Genomic DNA, 24969 nt, shown 5'->3' with positions numbered 1-24969 from the left:
CGACACTCCAGGCGGAGGGGCTCTACACCCCTGGAAGTGTGTTATTTACACAGGAACTCACACCCTGGAGGGAATTATTTTAGTTAGAGAATGGGCTGCCTGCAAAATTGTTGTGTTTCACTTATTTATATTTTTATTACTATATTATTTGTTTTTTATATATTTTTGATGTAAAATCTTTCCTTTGCCTAATGTTTCAAACTTGATGTAGTATATGTAAATGCTGTTGGAGGAAGTATTTTACATCCAAAATATAACATTTTTTAAAAATATCTAGATATTTCCTTCATTTTTTTTGTTCCTTACTCCTAAAATGTGAGGTCTGTTGCTAGTCATTGGGGATTAAGTCACTAAATAATGACATACAATTGAGTTTCAGACTTTATTTACTTTAGAAAATTCAAGCTAATACAAACCATGTTATTAAGCAACTTTGTAATTTTATAAAAGCAATATTTAAAATATGTTCCTATTTTTGAGCCTTTGTTCCCCCTTTATTTCTGGCTTTTCCATATTTCTTGAACTAAGAGGTCAAGATGCATGCAAACCTTTTAACTGCTACTGCCAGTGGTCGATCGATCTTACTCTCTCTCACACACAGACAGACACACACAGACACACATTTGTGCTTCATAAAATGCAGCTAACACAAGTCCTGTTATTCAAGCAACTTTGTAATTTTATAAGAGCAATATTTAAAATCTGTCCCTATTTTTGAGCCCTTGTTCTCCATTTACTTTAGGCTTTATCCAGATATATTGAGCTAAGAGGTAGGGAGGTATGTTGTTGTTGTTGTGTCTTTTGGCTTTTCCCGGTTAGGGGTCACCACAGCGGAACTTCAGTCCACTAATGATTGGCAGTAGATTTTTACGTGCCGAGTTGCCGGCTCTGATGCACAGCCTTCAATGCCCATTTACGCATGTCTCCACACAGAAGATGCTCTAGCTGAGAATCGAACAGGAGAACGTCTTACTGTGAGGCGACAACGAGGTAGAGAGGTATGTAAACGTCTTAATTGCTACTGCCAGTGCTCGATTGCTCTCACTCTTCACACTCACGCATACACACACACACACACACACACACACACACACACACACACACACACACACACACACACACACACACATGCTTTCATGCACACTAGCACACATACACTCACATACGCTGACAGAAATATAAACACACAGACATGCAGACGCACACAGAGACACACATGCACATACACACTTTTCTTTTTTTATGTTTCATTTACTTTTACATTCACCAAACAGCAAAAAGGGCTGCTTAACAAGTGTAAAATATTGGCTCGATTGATCTCACTCTCAGTTTCATGCACGCATACACTCACAAACACACAGACATAAACAACACACTTTTATCATTTTTTTCAGTTTTCTTTTTTTATTTTACACTCTCTAAACAGCAAAAGTATTGCTTAGCATGTGTAAAATAATGGCGGTCATCAGATTACTTTCAGTCTGAGCTCCACGGCAGCTTGATATGCTGCCGTGAAGTGGCACACTTATTTTTCAGTGGGCATTACCAGTACATTAACACCCTACTGGAAAACTTTGTTCTTCAGTCAGAATGGTGATGTACAGGTAGCCCATTCTCTAAGAAAAAACAATCCACATTTCCTTGTGATGACATGGAAGCAATGAATTATGCAATTGTTCTTTTTTACGGCTGCTTGCTCCCTATGCCTGCTGACCGTCAGAAACTATGTCAGTCTATTTGTTATCATCATCAGGTGAAACCCAGCCAAGAGGGGTTGTCCTTCAGGCAGCCATCAGTGATGGCTGGAATATTTTTCAGTTCTCTCATATCCTTATTCTGGCATGCACATGGCAAGGTGCCATAGAGAGGCATGCAATGTGCTATCTACAACAGTCATCATTTACTTCTGCATAGCGCATTCCATAAAGCAGCCATGCCCCTACTCCTGTAGCACAGGCAGTAGTATATTTAGTCTACACAGGTAGATCACACCATCCTGTATTCATCTGAGTGCATGTATGTGTGTAGATCCCGCCCTCCCCATGGGGCAGCTAAGAGAACCATGCATTTTCAATCCCCCTCTCACTGCTCAGCTCTTCTAATGCTGGGGCTGTTAATCAAACCCATTTACTTGGGTTGGAGTCACAGCTCCATCCCTCTGTGGCACAGAGGGAGGCAAATTGCAAAATCTTCTTTTCCTACAACAACAACAGAGTTGTCTATATGTTAAACAACACACTTTTATCATTTTTTCAGTTTTCTTTTTTTATTTTACACTCTCTTAACAGCAAAATTACAAGTAATGCACTTATGAAGTATTTTGAGAAAATGAATTAGGGAGAAACTTAAAATACTGAAAATTCCAAAAAAATAAATCGTGAGTTGACTGCATTAAACACGGGATCACATTTTTCAGCATTAAAAGTCCTTGTGGTTTATGGTTTAAGAAAGTTCCTCTAAATGTATTAGTATGTATTGGTTAATACAATTATGTGGTTCATTAGTAAAGCCAATGGAGTTGTAATTCTTCTATTGTCATACGTGTATGTAGCAGCTGTATAACCTGCACCTATAACCACCGGTCCTCTCTTTCACTGTCAAGTTTTGAATATAATTTTATGCTCATGTATCTCTATTATCACCCAGGATGTGCCTACAATTCTTCTGCTGAAATCACTGCAGTAACCTGGTAAAGAAATTAAAAAAAAAAAATATATATATATATATATATATATATATATATATATATATATATATGTTAAGTTGACTGCCGTTTATGTGGTAGCTCAAGGGTACAGAGTTTTTACTAAAGGGGATGACAGTGCACCTTTTGGCATTGAGCTTAAGGCCATGCCTCTGACACCAGGCATCTGTCTCAGTGAGGCCCTTCTGTAGGACGTCCACATCATTTGGGGACTCGACTATGACTCCTAGTTTGCAGTCATCTGCAAACTGCATTAGCCAGAGGCCTCCTGTGTTAGCCTGTACTTTAGAGAAGTAGATACCAAACAGGAGAGGTCCCAGGACTCAACCCTATGGTACTCCACTTGTCACTGGTTTGAAGTCAGATTTGGAGTATGCAACTTTACAGTTTCTGTCAATGAGCCAGTTGGCAACCCATCTTGTGACATAGGGATTTATACCTAGTTTAGTGAGTTTAGCTATAATTCCAGAATGGGGGATGGTGCTGAAAGCCTTGGCGAAGTCAAGCCAGGCTGTGTGAACCACCTTACCCTTGTCTACGGCTTTGGTGACTGCCTCAAAGAAGTCAATCAGATTCGGAAGGCATGATCTGCCTTTCACAAACCAGAACTGGGTGGGGTCCAGAGTTTGGAGGTTACCAAAGTATTTGTTTATGAGTTGCATGATGATACGTTCCATGGCCTTGCAGACCAGGCTCATCAGGCTAATAGGGCGATAGTTCCCAGGATCAGTGGTGGCTCCCCCTTTGTGGAGTGGGATAACTGTTGCTGTGTGCCATTCAGTGAGCACAAAGCCTGACCTGAGACTATGATTCAACATGGTGCTTAGGTGGGGAGCCAGTTAGTTCTGAAGTTCGTGTAAAACGCTGTTTGGGATGTTGTCCGGTCCCGTGGATGCTGTGTTTTTGGTTTTAGATAGTGCAGCTTTTACCTGCATAGATGTGATTACAGGGACTCTGCATTATTCCTGTATAGATATAGGGCCTTTAGGGGGTGAGAGGGGGCAATGTTAGTACTGAACCTATCTGCCAGGATGTTGGCAATATCAGTTGGTTCTGTAATTTACGTGCCGTTGTGCTGTAACTCAGAGCAGATCTGGGTGTTGCCATTGAGATTCTTGACATAGCTATAGAATGCTTTGTGGTTGCCCTTAGAATCAGTGGCAAATTTGTTTTCATAGCTAGCTTTGGAGAATATTATAAGGGATCTCAGCTTCTTACTGAGGCTGACCAGGGAGCTCCTCCACTCATGGAATTTTACTCTCTTTTGTAGAGTTTGTTTATGGCAGGGGATCACCAGATTGGCTTCCTTTTTTAGGAGGATAGCATCTTGGTTCTGTTTGGGATAGCATGATCCATGCACTCATGTAAGTGCTTATAGAGTGCATTTGTATAGGATTCAGCAGTCGTAATGGTATTGTCCATCTGCATGAGTGTCATGAAGTTAGTCAGTTCTGTCTTAAGAAGAATGAAGTTGGCTTTGGAGAAATTTTTTACCGTGGTTTTCTTAATGGTGGGTGGGGGTGGGATGCAAATATCTAGGGTGATTAGCTTATGGTCGGATCTAACCAATGAGGAGTTGACTTCAGGTGTGGAATACTGGTCACTCATGTTGGTAATGACTAGGTCTAGGATATTGTTACTCCTGGTGGGGGTGTGGATAAGTTGATCCAGGGCAGTGGAATTTATGAATTCCAGAAAATGTTGAGCACAAGAGTTGGTACATGAGTAGTTTTCCCAGTTAATGGTGGGGTAGTTGAAATCACCCATTATTAGGGTGTTTGGTTGAACCCTAATATTTTCCAGTATATCAAGAAAAGATGAGTGGGAATCCTGGGGCGTGGTGGGGGATCTGTAGCAAGCTACAATTTGGATTGCAGTTTTGTCCAGAGTTAGTTGCACTTGGATAACCTCGGGTGCATTATGCTGCACAATTAGCTTGGAGGTGTAGATATCCTTAATGAATATGGACACACCTCTACCTTTGGTGTTCTTGTCTAGGTTAGACGGCTGAAAAGTGTGGTATGAGTTATAGCCTGGTAATGCAGGGGAGGTCTCAGTCACTGCACAGATATCGATGTTGTAAGGAGTGCCACAAGTGAGTGCATTCTAAGATTTAGACTTCTAGCACTGAGTAGTATTACCCTCAATTTTTGCTTGTCTGTTCCTGTTACGGTGGTGAATTTGTCATTTGAATCTTGCCTAAAAAAGGCACTATATATCTATCTATCTATCTATATATATATATCTATATATATATATATATATATATATATATATATATATATATATATATATATATATATATATATATATATATATATATATATATATATATATATATATATCTATATCTATATATATATATATATATATATATATATATGTATGTATATATATATATATATATATATATATATATATATATATATGTGTGTGTGTGTGTGTGTGGGGGGGGGGGGTGGCCTTTCATCAAAATGTGCATTTGTCGAAAGAACTGAAAAGCCAGTTCAGTTTATTGAAAGGGAACTATTAAAGAGTACCAGCTTTTCTCTGTGGGAAATTATGGAATTTGTCCTTTCCCCACTGTAGTTCATAGGTGTTTACTAGACTAATGACCACAAGGGCCTTTTTAAGCCAAGCCATGCATTTCAAATCTCTGACAAGTTCTGATACGCTTGATAAGTGCAAGCTTGGGCCTGGGAGATGAGCTATTTACAGGTTGCCTGTGTCAGGTTTATATTTGTACATCGAAGTATTACTACTTCGAATGTACTAATATCTAACCCTTTGCATCGAACGCTGAATATAGCGAAGAATATCAACTACTTTCCTAGGGAAAGTATTTGGTGGGCCGTTTCCACAGCTTCGCTATTTCCTCGACTGTGGAGCGAAGGTTATGGACCGGGTTAAGGTAAATGTGCAAACAAAGGTGAGTGCACGATAGGGACCTTAGGGTTAGGGAGCGGGTAAGGTGAGTGCGCGATAGGGACCTTAGGGTTAGGGAGCGGGTAAGGTGAGTGTGCGATAGGAACTTTAGGGTTAGGGAGCAGGTACGGTGAGTGTGCAATAGGGACTTTAGGGTTAGGGAGCGGGTAAGGTGAGTGTGCGGTAGTTACAGACTTTAGGGTTAGGGTTGGGTTAAGGTAAGTGGATAGCTAGTAGTATATGTATGATTTAGTGTAGGGTTTTGTGAAGTGTATGTATGTGGATTATGTATTTTGGTGTGCTTGTGTTGTGTGTATGTTTGTTGGAACAGCAAATTTTTTCTCTGGGAAAAAAATTCGCTGTTCTGAGTGTTCGATGTTGTGGTGTTTCAAGTGAAATGGTTCGATATTAGAACATTCAATGTAGTAATACTTCGATGTTCTAATATAAACCCGCCTGTGTCCATTAGAGACATAGGTGCCAAACCAGGGATGAATATAGTTCAATCTTCTAGTTTGTATATATAAGTAACAGGTGGTGCAGAGTGGGTGTGGGGGGCTTGCACCCCTGCAAAAAAAAAATTGCGTTAATTTTTTTTTTTTTTTCTGGTTTTTTGCTCTGAGTTTTTATCTTTTAAGATTAAAAATTTGATGGTCAATATTTTGGGTTTTCAATGGAATGTCATAATTCCAAACTACGCACACACACACACACACACACACACACACACACACACACACACACACACACACACACACACACATATATATATAATCGAAACCCCCGAACACCGACAACGCAATCACCGACACCACATAATCGACAGTGCAGAAACACGAAAACTCACATGCCCGACAATGAAATAACCGACGGTACACAAACACGAAACCGCATACACTGCACACACCACAATAACAACAATCAACAAACAAAACACATCCCCTGTCCAAAAACCACACACACAACACAAGCACACCAAAATCCCTACAAACCCACACTAAACCTCACATACACAACGATCTACAACCCTAACCCAAACCCTAACCCTAAGGTCCGTCACTATCACATACTTAACCCGTGCCCTAACCCTAACTCACTTAACCCGCCTAACCCAAAGACTATCACTACCGCACACTTACCTAACTCGCGCCCTAACCCTAACTCACTTAACCCGCCCCTAACCCAACCACTATCACTACCGCACACTTACCTAATCCGCGCCCTAACCCTAACTCACTTAACCTGCCCCTAACCCAAAGACTATCACTACCACACACTTACCTAACTCGCGCACTGACCCTAACTCACTTAACCCACCCCTATCCCCACAGACCGTCAATATCCACACTTACCTTACTCGCACCCTAACGTCCGTCACTACCGCATACTTACACAGCCTTTTCCCATGTCGGCATCCTCGGCGTTGGTGTTTTAATCCATCGTGTCGGTCTTCTGCATTGTCAATCTTCTGGCACTCGCGATTCACTTGTCGATCTTCTCAGTTGTCGACGTACTCAGGTAGAACCATATACATAGATATATATATATATATATATATATATATATATATATATATATATATATATGTATTTATGTATACACCCACACACACACACACAAACACACACACACACACACACATTTTATATCTAAATATCTATATATATATCTCTCTATAATATTCTAATATTCTTATGCTCTGTACTCTGGTTCATCCATAGCTGTTAAGGGTATGTAGCTTATAACATGCAGATTATCCATCTTTAAAAGACAAAGTCAGACCTTCAGACGTGCATCACAGATAGACAACAAGTCATGAGAGTCAGGTATTTGTTCTGGAACAGGTATCCTGAGTGGTCTTACCAACAATGCCCCATATTAGCACAGCAATGTTTCTAGATGTGACTATACATGGTCAGTGCATGGAATGAAGATAAGGGTGGTATGGGGGCATAGGAATCTGCCATTTATAGTGTGACACAAACCTAATCACAATAAGACTGACAACAGCCGATAGGGAGGAAACAAAACTGCATTGATATGGACAGGTGAAATAAAGGACTTCTCTGTGAGTCTTTTGGTCTGGTACATGGGAGGTCAAATTTCTAGTGTAGTTGCATCTTTCATGTTCATTGATGCTCTTATGCTGTTCAGGTTTGGAAGAGGTAGAACATGACATGTAGCTATTACAAATAGCATGCAACATACATGTATGCTCCACAACAATATGAAATGTAAGTATGCCTTGTAAACAACATTGATATATCACACACCACAAAGATGGCATAAAAATAGAACTGCCGCCAGAATATATGTTACACATAGCATTGTACAGAAGTATAGTGTGGAATTTGACAGCTCTCTTGAAAAGTGCAGGATCAGATATCTGAAATGCAGAAACATTTAATTGATAAACATGGATTTATGCAACATAAATTAAAATAATGCAAGCGTTTATATATTACTATTTTTTATACATGAAAGCTTGTTATTTTAATTGTGTGCAGCTTTTAATACAGCCTTCTATCAGTGCTCCTGGACTACCTATTTCTGTATTTTTGTTGTCTGTGGTTGTGTCCATATTTATCATTGTTGCCTGGAGGTTTTTGTCTGAGGATTGGACACTAACGGAAGTCTCACAGAGAAAACTGCATGAGTTGTATCATCATTTCTTGCTAACGTGGCCATCTGTCTATCTCTACAAGACATAATACTGCATGTGCCACCATTTTGAAAGCAAACCGTGATTCAGACTAATAACCACAAATCTGGTGCTTCATACAAAAGATACATATGAGAAAGGCATCACACATTGGAAGGGAACTCACAGGAACGTTTGAAAGTATTGCTGAGTTGTTGTTGTTGTGTCTTTCGGCTTTTCCTGGTTAGGGGTCACCACAGCGGAACTCCGGTCCATTAATGATTGGCAGTAGATTTTTTACGTGCCGAGTTGCCAGCCCTGACAACCAACCTTCAACGAAGGTACGCCCATTCACGCATGTCTCCACACAGAAGACGCTTTAGCTGAGAATCGAACAGGACGTCTTACTGTGAGGCGACAACGCTACCGCAGCACCACCACCACAGTTGAAAGTATTGCTGAGTATATAATTTATTTATGTATTTGTCATTTGTTAACCAGGATGGTCCAACTGAGCCAAGAGCCCATTTTTCAGTGCCGACCCGAGGAGAAAAGCTCCAAAGCAAATGTGAAGTTACAGTTACAATAGAAATGTGTATCAACATTACATGAAGTCAAAGACAGTGTAGTAAAACTTTAGGTAATGTTACATGCATACATTCCAATAGTTGTACAAAAAACATATCAAGCTTGAAATACAACATACCACTCAAGAGTTATTATTTACATATGTACAAGAAAGCATTTGATGACTTCTCACCAAGCTTATCACGTATAGAAAATGAACAAGTAGAGAAGACAGTAAGTTAGTGTAAAAAAATGTGGAAAGAAAATGGGGTGGGGAGAATTAGGTGAAGTCATGACAAGGGCAGGGACTCATGTTAGCCAGGTAGTTTTTCAGCTGTTTTCCGAAAGTAAGAGTTTAATTTGCTGGCCATTTGGAGGGAGTTTGTTCTAAGGTTGAGACACTGTACATTTGTAAAGTAGCTTACCTATGTTCTTACTTGGTTTATACATTTCAAGAAGGAGTTGATCAGAACTATTGAGTGAATGAGAAGGAGTGTAGAGGGATACCAGTGAGGAGAGGGAAGGACAGGAAGGGTTTATTAAGTAATGAGTGAGTGAATTGTACATGGGATAAGAGCAGCAGTTGAGGAAATTCAAGCCACTGTAGTTGTTTAAGAGCATGGCAGTGGTGGGATCTGTATGGTTGGTTACTGGAAAATCTAGCAAATTTATTATATGTTTGTACAAGTTTGTTTAATAAGGAGGATTGTAGGTGTGTAACGATAGGAGAGGTATAAAGGAGATAGGGAAGGAGAAAAGCTTGTGCCAGAGAAGATTTGGATTCTGGAGTCAGGAATTTTTTATTTCAATATAGTAGTCCCAATTTTTGATGTGTCTTTTTAATACAGTGGTGAATATGTAAGTCAAATTTTGTTGGTCATCAATTATGGTTCCAAGGAGTTTGGTGTGTGGTTCAGGTTTTACGATAGTATCGTTGCTAGAAGTAATGGTGAACAGAGATTTATGATGGGCGAGAGATTAAGAATGAAAAAAAGGAGTCTGTTTTTTTTAGGGTTAGAATGAGTTGGTTATTAGTTAGCCATTTCTTGATAGTGAGGAATGAGCTTTGAGTAATAGATTGAAGGTCAGTGATGTCTGAGAAAGATATAAGAGTAGAATCATCAGTCTACTGTAAAAGTGAGGAAGTATTGCAGGATGTGTAGAGATTGTTAGTAAGGATGTTGAAATGTAGAGGTCCTAGGATTGAGCCTTGGGGGACTCCAGTCAGGATAAGAAGGAAGAGAGAGAGCAAGTGGCTTGCCATCTGACAGACTGTAACATATTAGTGAGGTAGCTAGAAAACCAGAGAATTGTAGAGGTGGAGAGGTTATGGTTGTATAGTTTAGCTAGAAGGTTAGAGTGGGAAACACTATCAAAAGTTTTAGAAAGGTCAAGGAATAAGCATGACACCAGTTGTTTTTTTGTCTCTAGCCTCTGCGACAGAGATAGCCTACATATATTTCCCAATGATGGAGTGCCACACACATAATGCCATAGGTGTTTGCTAGGCTAATGACCATAAGGCCTTTTTAAGCCTATCCATGCATCACAAATCTCTGACAAGTTCTGGTACTCTTGATAAGTGTAAGCAGGAGATTGGGAGGTGAAACATTTACAGGCTGTCCATGCTCATTAGAGACAAAGGTGCCAAACCAGGGATGAATGTCCTGTTCCCCATCTGATTGTTCAAGTTACACTTAAATTTGGTTAGGAAGGAACTTTGCTTCACATGAATGGTGAACTTGTTCCAAAGAAGGGGTAGTCTCTGGGATACATATCTGTCTCTCCAGCAGGTTCTATTTATATCACAGACAAGGTTTAAGTCTTTAGAATGGGTAATTCTGGTGCTGTTTGTTTTCTGGATATGAAGGAGGTCCATCAGAGTGGGGTCTGCCAATGCCTTCTATGCCAAGCATAGCTCTCCTCCAATAACTTGTAGGAGACAGAATACAGGAATAGGGCCTTAAAGCAGTCTGCACTGGTCATGTTACTTACCCCCTGTATTCTTTTAGTGAGGAACCTCTGTAGATGTTCCAGTTGTTGAATATGCCTGATTATGTACATACTCAAAATAAATCTGTGTGACAGATAATTGCTAACTGATGACACAGGAGTCATGCATGTGTTGCACTCTTTGTAGATAGATAGCTAGATCAAAGCAGGAGGGGTGTCTACCAACCTGGTTATGTCTGTGTCTGTTAGTTATAGGGTCTGTGGCCACAGTGGCCATAGGCTTAGATATAGAGGCAGTCAGACAAAGGAGATAAATCAGGAAAAACAACCTCTGCAGGCCAGCATGGGACTATGTGACTGGCCAAGGCATGTTGACCTTCTTCATTAAGATACAGGTGGGACCAGAGGACATAGGAAAAATGCATAAAGGTGTTCTTAAACCAGTTGTGGAGTATACCTTACCTGGCTAGCCACCCAAGAGGGTATGATGGAAGAGAAGTTGTGCAATGCTTTTGTTGGACATCCAAAATGATGCTCAGCCAGATGTTCTCCATGTCTAGGTGAGCCTCCACTCTATGCACACACTGAGTGGACATCCATGTTTTCTGCCATGCTTGTGTATACACCACACCATGACCACATGGTCTGCATCAATGCCGATAGTGTGAGGATAACACTGCTGAAAAGCCAGATGTGTGATCAGGACTGCTTTTGATACCAGCACATCAATGGTTCACAGTAAGGCACACTGGATGGTGGTTCAATGAGAATGGCCACAACACCCTAGGGCAGAGGCATCTAAGATAACTGAAACTGACTGGAAGTGAAGTCAGATGTGACCACTCCACACACACAGATTCACCTGCAATAGAGCCCTGCAAGTAAGATCACTGCCATGGTTTACTATCAAAATGTCGCAAAACAATTGCATTCCTGGTCATAAACATGAAAGGAATGCGCAAATGAAAAAAAAGTCTGCTCACAACATCAACTCATATACCCAACAACTCAGTCGATGTTAATGTCAAACACAAAAAATACAGTGCCAAAATGACATCACATCTTTGCAGGGGGGGCAAGCCCCCCCTGCACCCCCCACACTCCCTGCTAACTATATATTCCAACTCTGAGATCGCACTACAGTGAGGAAAGGGATGAATGTCCCAATCTGCACTGTACCATGATGTCCAGCCCTTAGATTGACTTCATATCAGTGAATGCACAGTGGCATTCACTGATATGAACTACCGATGGTCAGCAACACGGCAATCGACCATCTGCCATCCGATATCCTGTTTGCAGAGCATCTGCGTTTAGGATTTTGATAGTAAACCCCCTTACATATATATGTATATTTTAATATAGTAACATAGCTTTGCATGATAGATAGAAAACCACTGTGCAGATACAGGCTTGTCATGTAAACTAAACACAAAAGCTGTGTACTTAGCATAATGATACATGCAGTTGATCTGAGTTCATTTTCAACAGCTTCTATGACTTTATTACAAGAGCTAGTCAGATTGGTAACAAAAGATTTCAAGAAAGCAAAAAAGGGTCCAGCACCAAAATAGGAGTAAGTAGGCTACATTTATTAATATGAATAAAATAAAAAACAAATAGGCATACTGGTTTTGGCAAAACAAAATGCCTTCCTCAGTGCATTGGAATACATCAGCTTTGCACACATTTATATACTCAATTAATTAACCTGTTACATTCCAGTTGGTCCAACCCAAATATTCAATTATGTTCATTTAAACCAGGCTTAAACAAAGCTCCAAGCTTGACAATCCATCCTAATTCCTTCCCGTTTAAAATGGAGTGCCAGCCTGCTTTGTTGGCTCTATGTCCCTGGATTTTGTCTATAATTGTAAAATTGAATTTGGCAGTGGAATGGGTTAGTGTATGTTTGTACAATGCATTATGAATATGTTTGGTCCTAATATCACTAAGATGTTCACTTATTCTGTGTTTTACAGGTCGTGATGTTTGCCCTACGTAAAACGCAGAGCAAAAACAAGTGGCCAGGTAGATAACCCAGTCACTGCCACAATTAGCAAAACACCTAATGTCAAAAATCTGTGAGGTATTGCTGCTAGTGAATTCAGTAGTTTTATTTATATGAATACAGAAACTGCAGTGTCCACAGGGATAGCTCCCCACTAACTTATCCCCAAACAAGGTGGTCTGTTCAGCAGGTATAGGGTTTGGATGTTTATAATGAGTGAAGTGTGAATTTATCGTATGGCCTCGTCTATAAGAAAAGAGGCATCTTGAAGGTAGTATTTTGGCTAAATGTTCATTGGCTAGTAGAATGTCCCAATGGTTCTGAATGATGTTCCTAAATTTGGCGGTGTTGCTGCTAAATGTGGTAACCATTCAGATATCATGTTCATTAGCGGTCCCCTTTCCCTTGTCCCTATGGCTATAAGTTAACAGAGTGTTCCTATCTTGTTCTGTGGCAAAGGAGCTGACCTTATCAATATATTGTTGTTGATTACCCCTATTCAAGAATCTATGAGTAAGGTCCTGTTGGCTATGGCTATAGGCTTCCTCCGAAGAACATATACATTTGATGTGCAGAAATTGAGACTTGGGGATGTTCTGGATGATGTGTCGGGGGTGGTAGCTTGAAGCATGTAATAAACTGTTGAAATGAGGGCATTTCCTATAAACTTGGGTATGAAGTCTATGATCAGACTGACAGGTGATAAGTACATCCAAAAAAGTAATTTTCTTATAATCATGGTTGAGTGTAAAATGTATCCCCCATTTGTTCTCATTAAGGTATTCAATAAATTCCATCAAATAGCTGACATCCCCCTCCACACCATCCAGCAGTCATCCAGATATCATCTCCAGATGTCCATATTGTCCAAAAATAATTATGACTAGCATCATAGATCAAATGCACCTCAAAGTAGCCCATAAAGAGGTCTGCATAAATGGGAGCAAAAGATGCTCCCATAGAAGTACCTCTAAGCTACCAGAAGCAGGTCCCATGAAAGTAGAAAACATTTTTCATGAGGATGTGTTCAACTAAACAGACTAGGAAAGTACTGAAGCCCGGTTTATATATTTGTGCTTGATCTAACCAATACTGAATTGCCTCCAGTCCAGCCCAGTGTGGAATATTAGTATAAAGGGCTGTGACATCTAATGTACATAGGATCCAACCCGATTCCAACTGTGTATCTTGGATGATGTTCAAAAATTGTGTTGTATCTTTGATTCTGGATCTGACCAGTGGAAGAAGAGGCTTGAGATATTCTGTAAGAAAAGCAGATAAGGGTTCCATCAGGGATCCCCGACCCAAAACAATGGGTCTGCCAGGTGGTTTGGTGGCATTTTTATGTATTTTTGAAAGTAGGTATAGATATTGTGACTTCGGCCCCTGCATTGTCAATTCCTGTTTATTTCTCAAATCAATAATCCCTTCCTCCACCGCCAAGTCCAGAAAAGTATCTGTTTCTTTTTTGAACCTAAAGGTACGGTCCAGAGGCATTTTCATATAAAACATATTATTAGACAACTGTGTCAAGGCTTCAGTTTCATACATTTCCCAGTCCATGATAACAACTGCACCCCCTTTATCAGCCGGCAATATAACCAGGTCATACTTCTTGCTAAGTTTCTGAAAGGCCTCACGTTCTGGTTTGGTTAAATTATGTTTAATACCAGCATGTGGATTCATGTTGAAATATAATTCTTTCAAAATGCATTCTCTAAACACAGAAACATGTCTGTCTATAGGTGGAACAAAAGTAGATTTCCTGAAACGAAATTCAGTGGATCTTTGAGACTGATCCGAGTCTGAAAAAAATATTTTAAGATTAAGATTTCTACAAAATGCATCAATGTCATCCACAAAATTATGTTCAGCAACAGAAAAGGAAGGGACAAAATTCAATCCTTTATTTAATAATTTTATTTCTGTCTCAGACAAAGGTTGGGAGGAAATGTTGTGTACATTGTTGACATCTATTGTGTCAAAATTCTCTTCAGTAGGTGTTGTATGCTTGCTACTTCTGCGATGTTTCCTACCCCCCCAATGTATTTTGTTCTTAAAGGGTCCATACCGGGCCTTCTTTTCGCTACTGGGGACTCCTCCAAGTAGGTAGGGTCAAAGTCTGTAGCTGAAGACGAATCCTCGCCAGATGTTCCCTCCTGATTAGGTTCTCTGTGTTTAAGTATGGACCTAGGTCTTTTTCTCCTGTTAGTCCCCTTATTAGCCATCCCCTGAAATCTTACACTTTTGTTAAGACCGAATGATCTTCTTCGGTCATAATCAAGTGTATCTCTGTGAAATTTCTGAGTCTTTCTCTTTACCAATTGTCCCTCTAATTGGGAGAGTTCTTTAGCTAAAGCCTGTAAATATGTGTTGAAGAAGGATTCACCCTCATAAGCTTTTACTTCTTCACAGATTTTAGTTACTTTGTCTATGTTTGAATCAATAGTTCTCTCATAATATGTAATCAAAGTATCCACAAGAAGCATAGATGCTGTATGTTGGGCCATGGCCCAATCTTGTGTTAATTTGTCATCTATTTGTCCTACCAAAGGTTGTAAACAGACACGTAAGCCCCTAGGTGTAATGTCCCTTAATTTATATGCTTTGAATAGTTTCAAATGCCATATATTAGACATAAGTGTTTTCATCCCTTTAGTAAGTATCTGAAATTGACTACTACATAGAGTTTCCGGGTCATCCTTCTCCAACCTATCATTCCCTAAATCCAATGATTTTAGTCCAAAAGCAGATAGATTATCAGGATCTGCTGAAAGACCTTCCAACAATGTAGATAAATCCATCCTAATAGAATAATACTGAAAATCCTCGAGGAACAGTGGAAAGTATTAAATTATCAAATGCTAGCATCAAGGAAATATAGATAAGGCTGTATATAATTGCTATCAAAAGCACTCCATTGAACCCTACCCTCCAATCCAAATCCTCATAAGTCCAGTAAAATATATAAAGAAGAGGCCCAGAATATATTGCAGCAAAGAAAATATATGTCAAAGGTATATAACTATCTTATATACACCCTATATCCAATACCATTGCTGTACAACCAACAGTATACCTTAATATTAAAGTAAAGGTAAGAATGGAATATGATACACTTCAAGTAAGCTATAGCTCTGGTTAATACAATGTAGGGCCAAAAGACTGGTCGACCTTCATCTCAGCCAGCTCTATAAGATGTTGCCCATCCTAAAATTGTACATATATATGCTCAATGTGCCTTATGGCTTGAACCTAGACCAAAGCCCTAGCTGAGTCCGAAGTAGACCTCTGTCTTCCCACAGATCCAGTTAGTTAAAGGTACTGATATTCTGGCACAGCAATCTACATAAGAAAGTTCCCAAAGCACATAGTGCAAAATCCAATAGTGTATCAATCAATTCCACTTATACCTGAAAAATTTCATACACAAATAAAGATGTCAAGCAATGGAATTTGAAATGGGTGTTCCCCACGAAGGGATTCGGAGAGTACATATCAAAAATTACATAATCTGCTGCAATATGTCCCTGACCTAAAAATTATTTAAATAAATTGTTTTATCACTTATATGTTAGATACTTATACCATAAAAAAGAAATGAACTCATCTAAATGTTGTAGTTGAAATCACAATATAAACAACATATGTCCCCACATTTAGCAAGAACAAACGACCCAAAAAATGATCTGTGTATACAATATCCAATCGGGCCTTTACATTGTCCTCAAATACATGACATACTATAAAGCCTACATAAGCTCATGTGGAATTAGAGTTGTCAGAGCCACCTTATATAACAATCATACCACATTATGATTAACCATTGTTAAAAGGTTCAGTAGAGGCACTAATCCCTGGTATATTAAGCAAACTTCCTGTGTTAAAGACCCAAATTCTCAAGATGTTATAATAAAAAATATTCAGAAGATGAAACCGGTTATTGATATAGAGAAAGAGATAAATACATCACATATGCATAGTTAGAAATAACAAAGTCTGTCCATCCTTTCATATACAGAATCTGATTGCTGCTAAAGTATAAGTCCAGACTGCAATAACATCCTTAGTTGCGAATACGCCAGTCCTGCCCTAAACTTGAATGTGTTCGAAAAAACTTGTCCGTGAACATATAACTTGTATTGGGCCTGCTGCACTTAAATGTCAAAATGTGAAAAACACGCCAACAACACCCGGATCAATGTAGAGACTCAAACCGCTTTCTATTAGTAGACCACAAGTCCAAAAATAGTGTATGGCAAAAAAACACGCCATCTACATATTCAATGTACTCCCTTGTGAATATAACAGTACCTGATATTGAGCTCCGTCACAGTGACCCACGTGAAAATAAATCCAAAAGCTTGAAAGTCAGTCATATAGGTGAAAATCCTTAAGTTCCTTGATGTAAATACGCCAGAAAAGCGTCACGTTACACTTAGGGCCAAAAGTTCTCTGTCCATTAATTCCACTCGAAAACAACAACCAAATAGGAATTAGCGACAAATATCCAGGACCTGGTAAGGTGTATAAGAGCTTGATGTAACTAAAAAATCATCATGATGCCAATATTAATGCCTGCCTCCTATGAGAAGTCCCCAGCGTGAAGAGAAGCCAGATAAGAATGTCCCAAAAACCACACACGTAGGACAAGGTGCACGGACCAAACCAAAAGTATCAAGAAAGCAAAAAAGGGTCCAGCACCAAAATAGGAGTAAGTAGGCTACATTTATTAATATGAATAAAATAAAAAACAAATAGGCATACCGGTTTCAGCAAAGCAAAATGCCTTCCTCAGTGCATTGGAATACATCAGCTCTACACACATTTATATACTCAATTAATTAACCTGTTACATTCTAATTGGTCCATCCCAAAAATTAAATTATGTTCATTTAAACCAGGCTTAAACAAAGCTCCAAGCTTGATAATCCATCCTGATTCCTTCCTTTTTAAAATGGAGTGCCAGCCTGCTTTGTTGGCTCTATGTCCCTGGATTTTGTCTATAATTGTAAAATTTAATTTGGCAGTGGAATGGGTTAGTGTATGTTTGTACAATGCATTATAAATATGTTTGGTCCTAATATCACTAAGATGTTCACTTATTTTGTGTTTTACAGGTCATGATGTTTGCCCTATGTAAAACGCAGAGCAAAAACAAGTGGCCAGGTAGATAACCCAGTCACTGCCACAATTAGCAAAACACCTAATGTCAAAAATCTGTGAGGTATTGCTGCTAGTGAATTCAGTAGTTTTATTTATATGAATACAAAAACTGCAGTGTCCACAGGGATAGCTCCCCACTAACTTATCCCCAAACAAGGTGGTCTGTTCGGCAGTTATAGGGTGTGGATGTTTATAATGAGTGAAGTGTGAATTTATCGTATGGCCTCATCTATAAGAAAAGAGGCATCTTGAAGGTAGTATTTCGGTTAAATGTTCATTGGCTAGTAGAATGTCCCAATGGTTATGAATGATGTTCCTAAATTTGGTGGTGTTGCCTTCAAATGTGGTAACCATTCGGATATCATGTACATTAGCTGTCCCCTTTCCCTTGACCCTATGGCTATAAGTTAACAGAGTGTTCCTATCCTGTTCTGTGGCAAAGAAGCTGGCCTTATCAATCTATTGTTGTTGATAACCCCTATTCAAGAATCTATGAGTAAGGTCCTGTTGGCTATGGCTATAGGCTTCCTCCGAAGAACATATACGTGTGATGTGCAGAAATTGAGACTTGCGGATGTTCTGGATGATGTGTCAGGGTGGTAGCTCGAAGCATGTAATAAACTGTTGAATTGGGGGAATTTCCTATAAACTTGGGTATGGAGTCTATGATCAGACTGATGGGTGATAAGTACATACAAGAGGTATTTTGCTTATAATCATGGTTGAGTGTAAAATGTATCCCCCATTTGTTCTCATTAAGGTATTCAACAAATTCCATCAAATAGCTGACATCCCCCCTTCACACCATCCAGCAGTCATCCAGATATCATCTCCAGATGTTCATATTGTCCAAAAATAAATTATGACTAGCATCATAGATCAAATGCACCTCAAAGTAGCCTATAAAGAGGTCTGCATAAATGGGAGCAAAAGATGCTCCCATAGCAGTACCTCTTAGCTGCCAGAAGCAGGTCCCATGAAAGTAGAAAACATTTTTCGTGAGGACGTGTTCAACTAAACAGACTAGGAAAGTATTGAAGTCCGGTTTATACATTTGTGCTTGCTCTAACCAATATTGAATTGCCTCCAGTCCAGCCCAGTGTGGAATATTAGTATAAAGGGCTGTGACATCTAATGTACATAGGATCCAACCTGATTCCAACTGTGTATCTTGGATGATGTTCAAAAATTGTGTTGTATCTTCCCATGCTACAGCAAGTGTTTGATGCAATTAAAGTGGCCGTGCAATATTTTTGGAATACCTAAAGAGGCAATGTAATGACTAGGTACATATTTGAATTAGTGGTAGTAGTCATTTATAAAGGTAATATAATGACATGAAATTATATGACTGGTATAGATATGTAAGATGGAAAGTTGTGCACATCTTCAGCTCTGTCTGGCACTATTTGGGTGCCATAATGCTCACTGTGATGACAAAACTCAGTAATCACCTGTGGGGTACAGGAAATGTTATGACACTACACAAATCTCTGGGGAATTTTACAGCTATGCATGAGTCTCTAAGCATATATTTCCATGACAGCCTGACAAGCCCCAGGTGCTTCATGATTTACTTGTGTTTGTCCTTATAAGAAATCTTTCGCCATCAGAAGGTTTCCAAGCCTTGTGGTTGTGTAACCCTGTGCAGAATGTTAAAAGTAACTATACTTATGTCCTGTTAGTACTACAGTCTCTCATGCTCTTGTTGCAGTCTCTGTAGACAGTATTATTACATCTCCATGCATCCCTTCTGCAGTATTCTGCAAGCTATACTGCTGCCCTGCACAAATCCATTTGCTTGATGAGCACATGTTTTACAGCTAAGTGAAGCAATTTAGAATGTGATTGGTTGTAATTATTGGCAGTCACCACTGCTGCATGTCAAGGCCCAGCTTTTCAGCTTATGGCCTAGTATACAAATTACTATGTAACTATGCATTGTCGCACAATATGTCCACAAACTCTGCAGTTTTGCACTTCAAATGTTATTGCCCTACTTCAGCTAAAACTGTGTCTCAAATGATGTGGGTGAGAACTGTTTAATGTGTTTAATGTCCATAAAATTATTGAGGCCAGGCAAAACAGCTACCACAATGGCCATTGTGAATATCTTTTTTGCAAATACTACACACATAAACTGGTTTACTTACTGATTGTAGGCAAACATTCTAGTGCATATAATAGCCTCTTTTGTGTTGTAACCTAGGCAGGATTAGCTTGATTGAATGACTCTGTGTAATACATACAAAACTGAAATGTGTAGTAATGAAACCCAAGACCTACAATATGTATCTCATTCACAGCTCATTACCGTGACCACAGTGCCATGTAGCTATTAATAAACTAAAATGAAAAAAGAAATAAATGCTGCAGAAAACATGTGGGAATGATGTAAAGACCCACAATATATATTGTTGATGGAGGTAATAGGCTGTATCCATTAACTACAGATGTAATTGAATTTACTGTTTTCTCACCAAAAATGATATTGTTATACAGAAATCCAGACTGATAAAAGGCTATCAGCTTCAGAAGTAATCTTTTCTTTAGAGTGTGGCCTTAGGCTCTACTGAATATAAATTCTGTAACAATGGACATTATCAATGCATGACTGAGAGAAAGAAGGCAATGACAAAAAGAGATTACCTGTATGTCTTTCTCAGTTGCCATCTATTTCACATAACAGTCTGTATTTCACACCCAAATTGACCCCTGCTCTTTGAAGGCGTGTTGCTGTTCCACATAATGGTGCAGTTATTTTAAGACCTACTGACTAAAAAATGTGTAATAACTTGACAGATGCATTTCTTAATACTGAACAGTTGGTAACCATATATGCCTGAAGGCTAGGCCACTCATATAATTTAGAATCACACGACTACATTGTACAATTAATGGAGAGATGCATTTAAAACAATATACATTGATGTCTTTGTTTGGTCTGGAAACCAGGTAGCTAGGAATGTGCCAAGATGTTTTTATGACCTGCAGAAAAAAAAACGATTAATGTTTTAGTGTCCTCAAGTCCATGTATCTATCATGCACAACTCACAAAATGTTATTATACTTTAATAATAATAATAATAACAGCAATGATAATGATGTCATTCAGTTATAAATTAATTAAAACTAACATCTTCTCTACACATTAACATTCTAAGTAGTGAATTCTACCACATGTGTAATGCAGTGAACCTTTTATTTACTTATTTTTTACAGTGAAGGACTAAACTACATTCTTCTGTATTCTACTTAGCTATGTACTTTTCATCAGAGAAATTGAGGTTGAATGAATATTATTAAGAGGAAGTGGTCAGTCATCTTTACCCTGCACAGTTTGCATTACTGAGTCACACATACAGCAGAAAATCATTTGCAAGTAGAATTTATTAGATAAAGTTGTATTCATACAATTTTTCAGATATATGTCCTAAACTACATGAGAGAAGTGTGTGCTATTTATTTTTCGCTTGTGTCTGTGTATATGTGCACTTATAACGGTATGTGTGTAGGACAGGGGGCTATATGCACACCTATGCACATTTATTCCACTTAATTTTTGTTTGCTTGTTTGTTTGTTTGTTTATTATACAGCACTGTATTGCTTTATGCTCCTAAAAGCTTAGGTTGTGATGACCAATAAGGTCCGCTTTGGTGCTCTGTTCAGCCTTTACCCTGTCTGTTTGGATTAGCCATCTCAGACCTAACCAATTGTATTTCCCAGCCTTCAAAAGGACTGTGTCTGTCTGAGGCATTATTAAATGTTTGTACTGCTTTGACACTAGTACCTCTTCAGGAATGGTACTGCAGTTATCCTCACGCTGTGGAACACAGGTATGACTTACCAAAAATAGTAATACAACTCAGAAAATGCAGGTACAACTCACCAAAAATAGTAAAAAAAATCAGAAAACACAGGGACAACTCACAAAAATAGTAATACAACTCAGAAAACATAGGTACAACTCACCAAAAATAGTAATGCAATTCAAAAATCACAGGTACCTCTCACCAAAAATAGTAATACGACTGAATATCATAACATGTTTTTTGCCAAGTTGTATTTTCCTCTGAGGAGAATGTGTTTTAGCAATAGTTTCTTGTAAATGCAGAAGTGACCTTAATTTAGACTCTTCCTATCCATTATGATTAACATACAGATATTGCAATACTATATATATATATATATATATATACAATAACTTGTTATTTTTGGAACATAAGTTTGCTGCTGAAATATGCTGATCACTCAGAAATGTCTTCATTTTCTTTGATTGCTGACATAACCCACATCAAGTTCTTTTTGTAGTAGTTGCTCTAGGCAGTTGAACATTTCATTAACAAAATGAAAACAAGCATAAACGAACTCATGTAAAATTGTACTACATATATTTGAAAAATACTAGTTAACATGCTTAGAAATATCACATCCCTTGTATACTTTTTTGTTTGATTAATGTTGTCAAACAATATAATTAATTATGAGGTACTTTGTTAATTGTCATGATAGTAACTGACATGTATACAAGATGTTCATGCAGTAATAACTTGCTAATGCTGTATAAGAAGTTTGAGACTCACTAGTTTGAGTACCACAACTAAGAAACTTTATGTGAGATTCATGGGAAATAGCTGTGAATTGCAAAAGTCACTGTTAGACGTTAAAAGTGCTTGCTCCACTGTACCCCTACACTCTGGCTCACTACACACACACGCACACAAACACACACACACACACACACACACACACACACACACACACACACACACACACACACACACACACACTAAATTACACAAACTGTATATAACACAGACTGTAAATAACACAAAGACTGTTATATACAGTCTGTGTAAAACACAGACTGTAAATAACACAGACTGTATATAACACAAACAGTGAATAAAACTCACACACACACACACACACACACACACACACACACACACACACACACACACACACACACACACACACACACAGTAAATTACACAAACTGTATATAACACAGGCTGTAAATAACACAAAGACTGTATATAACACAAACAGTAAAAACTCTCACACACACACACACAAACATTAGCATGCATGCACACACATGTGTATGTTTATTATATGTATGAATACTAACTCCGAGATCTTTGTAGATTGGAGAAAAGGGTATTCCATGTTGCATATTTCTACATAATCACAGTTAAATGTTGTCAGTTGTAAGGACTGCACTTATTATTCTCACACTTAAAATGGGAACCTCTTTTGCCAGCTCTAGAACTCAAACACTGAAAGCTCATATTTGTTCCTTCTTTATTGTTATTCATGTATTTGCATGCAAATCTCAAACACAAGTACTATTTGGTTGCATTACATGTATACATATCGACATACATTTATTCATCTGCATAGTGGGTGCATGACATGACTTCTTACTTTGACCCCTTTGGTTGTGACCAAAAGACAGTGATCACAGTAACAAAGCTGTATGCATATGACAGCTATCCGTTGCAGTGCAATATAGACATATATCTGTGACACTAGATGACTTAGAACAGTAATATTTATTTAATGGAAAGTCTGACTGGGACAGTGCCCATTTTCAGCAGAGGCCTAGGGAGAAACACTCCAGATGCATGTCTTTGGAATGTTAGTAGAAACCAGAGCAATTGGAGAAAACCCACGTGAATTCATGGAGGAGATGCAGATTCTGCAAAGAAGGCATACCAGCTGAGAATCAAACTGGAAAACCTATTGCTGTGAGGAGACAAAGCTAACCACTGCACCACAGAACCATCCAATATGGTCCTAGAGTCTAATGAAAATATACCCATCTACACACATTTTTTTAACCAAAGCCATTGCCACTAAAAAATTAAAATGTTATATTCTATATTGATAAAAAATGATAACATTTAACTTTGAGGCTATAATTTCAGAAACAAATGTGACTGGAGCAAATGCTTAAGTGTACCCTGTTTACACAATGCAACATTAGGTTCATGATGATTTGACAAGTCTTGTTTCATCTCATCTGTGTCATCAGCCCTTTCTTCTAGTCCACTAGCTACTTTTTATTACAACTAAGCTGTATATAATGCAAACAGTAAATAACACAAACAGTAATTAACACAAATAGTAAATAATACAAACTGTATATAACACAAACTGTATATATAAATTGTATTTATTATTTATTTATTTGTAGTTGGTTAACCAGGATAGTCCATTGGGCCAAAATAACCCTTTTTCAATAGAGTCCTGGGGAGAAAAGCTCCAACACAGATTACACAAAGATTACAGAGATTTACATTTCAAACAATTTCTGATTACAAGACATAACAAAATACTGAGGTTACAATCAAAGATACTAAAAAACAAAATTACCTTTTTTTTTGAGAGCATTGTTCAAGTAGGATTAGGAAGTGAGTAGATAGATGCAGAAGGCTTTCAGATTGGTAGGTATAATTAAGAAACTGATTACTAGCTTCAATAAAGAATGTATGAGATGGAAGACTGTAGAAAGTGGAGAATGATTATATGGGAAAGGAGCAGGACAATTCCCATGTGGATGTTAGGTGGGAGTGAAGTGATTTTTTTAAAGGTAGGGAGGCTAGGATGGTACGAATGGAGGGAGGGAGGGAGTTCCATAGGCGTGCTAGGGAAAAGGACAGGAGGTTTTGTCCTGGGGGACAAAGGGGTCTGTAGACTTCTATTAGGTTTTGATGAGAAGATCTGAGAAGTCTTTGTGGTATATTTTAAAGGTAGTGGACAGGGAGGGACAGAAGGATAGCTGAAAAATGAGTTTGTGTGCATAGGTGAGCTGAGTATAGGAGAGGTAGTTGGGAAGTTCAAGCCAATTTAGTTTGTGGAGTGGTGCACAGTGATGGGTTGAAGATTTGTTGCTAGTGGTGAATCTGACTATTTTATTATAACAAGTGGGTAGTTTTGTTTTGAGAGATGATTGTAGGCTTGCTAAAAGAGGGATACCATAGAGAAGGGAGGGT

The sequence above is a fragment of the Protopterus annectens genome, chromosome 3.part1, assembly GCF_019279795.1.
Source record: "Protopterus annectens isolate FY-2018-M chromosome 3.part1, PAN1.0, whole genome shotgun sequence".
Classification (NCBI taxonomy): domain Eukaryota; kingdom Metazoa; phylum Chordata; order Ceratodontiformes; family Protopteridae; genus Protopterus; species Protopterus annectens.
Note: the sequence above shows the minus strand (reverse complement) of the source record.